Genomic DNA, 2,324 nt, shown 5'->3' with positions numbered 1-2,324 from the left:
GGTGTGGAGAAAAGGGAACCCTTTTGCACTGTTGGTGGGAATGTAAATTGATACAGCCATTATGGAGAACAGTATGGAAGTTCCTTAAAAAACTATAAATGAAATTACCATATGATCCAGCAATCCCACTACTGGACATATACCCAGAGAAAACTATAATTCAAAAAGACACATGCACCCCAATGTTCATTCCAGTACTATTTACTATTGTAAATAGCCATTTACAATGGAAGCAACCTAAATGCCTATTGATAGACGAATGGATAGAGAAGATGTGGTACATATATACAATGGATTATTACTCAGCCATAAAAAGGAATGAAATTGGGTCATTTGTTGAGACGTGGTTGGATCTTGAGACTGTCATACAGAGTGAAGTAAGTCAGAAAGAGAAAAACAAATATTGTATATTAACGCATATATGTGGAACCTAGAAAAATGGTACAGATGAACTGGTTTGCAGGGCAGAAATTGAGACACAGATGTAGAGAACAAACGTATGGACACCAAGGGGGGAAAGCGGCAGGCGGGTGGTGGGGTGGTGTGATGAATTGGGCAATTGGGATTCACTTGTATACACTGATGTGTATAAAGTTGATGACTTTAAGAAACTGTGTATAAAAAAATAATTTAAAAAAGGGAAAAAAATTTAAAAATAATTAAAAAAAGAAAACAAAGTACATTTACCCTTATTTTTAGAAAATGCAAATTAAACTAATATTAGTGGATAGAGGGTCATCATGTCTGCAACTGACTCTCAAATGGTTCCGAAAAAAAGAAACAGGTACATATAGCATATAAAGCATATATGGCAAAATGTTAACCTTTGGGGAATCTGGGTGAAGGATATATAAAAATTCTTTGTACTATCTTTGAAAGCTTTCTGTACACAGTACAAAGTTAGAAATAAGGAAAAAAAACTGTACATTTACCTAGAATTTTATATACAGTGAAGGTATTCTTCAAAAAGGAAGCCAAAATAAACTTTCAGAAAAACAAAACCAAAGAGAATCTAGGACTAACAGAGCAGAGTTGCAAGGGTCACCACAGGAAGTGAATCCAGCTGAAGAAAATGAGACTGGAAATAATTCTTGCCTTATATGAAGTGGTATGATATTAATTCAAGGTAGGCGAAAAGTTAAGGAAGCATACTGTAATCCCTAAAATAACCACTATAAAACTAATTGAACCAGTGAATAATAAAATTCTATGTAGGAGATCAAATAGAATACTAAAAACAGTCAATTATTTTCATTATTTTAACAGAAAGTAAGGGAGGGGATGGAAACTAGGGACTTGAGGGCTTCTGGCCCAGTGTTCTGCCTCCTTGGTGTGGACTGGACCCTGCTGCCCCCTCAGCAGAAAATTACTAAGAAAATAAATGGCATTCTACAAAAATTGAGGCAGAAGATCAAAATCTGAGTCGTAGGCAGGTTGAATTTCAATAAAGTGCAGGTGAAGCTGGGAAATGATATGGTTAAAAAAATATGATTATGTGTTTCCAGGAAATGGCTTCGTAGCATACAAAGTTGGGCAACTCTTATATAAACAGAATATTCAAGGTCACCTTGGTAAGGCCCTAATCCAAGATTTAATCAATGACTGTCTGAGCTACATTGTAGAAACCAAACTCCTGAAGAAGAAGGGGTGCTTTCATTGAAATTCTAAATGGGATGTGAATTCATCCTCTATTGAAAGAAGCTGCAGCCCCAAAGAACACATGGGGTTCTATATGCATTATAAAGAAATAAAATATAAGACAAAGATGTGTAGCAGATCTGTGGAAAGCATTTGCAAATAAAGGCCTCACCTTTTCTGTAGGAGGCCAAATCAGCTTTGAGGTCTTTTGGGATGGATAGAGAAAGAGGTATTGCCTGGGACATGTGGAAAATCATGGTTATAAGGCCATTTCTTTCTTTGGAGACAAAACTGTGGCAGGTGGGAACGACCATGAGATCTTCACAGACCTGGGAACTGCAGGCCACACGAGTCTGTGCCTGAGGACACAGGAAAGATCTGTGAAGAGCTCTTGTACTAATGGTCATTTTCCCTGTGGGAAGAAGAGGGAGCTAATGAGCCTGACAGGGTCATTCGGTGGCCAAACCCAAGGTCTCCCCTTCATATGCCCACATGACCCAGCCCAGGCCAGGCTCTCCACAGGGTTCAGTCAACTCATAGGGTCCTGACCGTGATATCCTCATGCAGCAGAGAAACCTCCCTCTATCCCCAAACACGTGAGGCCTTCCACCTCCAATGCCAGAAGAGAGAAGAAAAGACTTGTCAAGAATGGAGCAAAGAATAACCCCACCAATAGACTTTATCCC

The 2,324-nt window shown here is 38.7% G+C and overlaps 1 pseudogene; it reads left to right on the top strand.

Annotated features, from left to right (window-relative positions):
* The first annotated feature begins 1,281 nt into the window (after nucleotides 1-1,281).
* On the top strand, nucleotides 1,282-2,038 carry LOC132424439 (phosphomannomutase 2-like; annotated as a pseudogene).
* Nucleotides 2,039-2,324: the final 286 nt, after the last annotated feature.

This window comes from Delphinus delphis, chromosome 4 (assembly GCF_949987515.2).
Source record: "Delphinus delphis chromosome 4, mDelDel1.2, whole genome shotgun sequence".
NCBI classification, from domain to species: Eukaryota; Metazoa; Chordata; class Mammalia; order Artiodactyla; family Delphinidae; genus Delphinus; species Delphinus delphis.
This window is presented reverse-complemented; position numbering and strand designations above follow the sequence as displayed.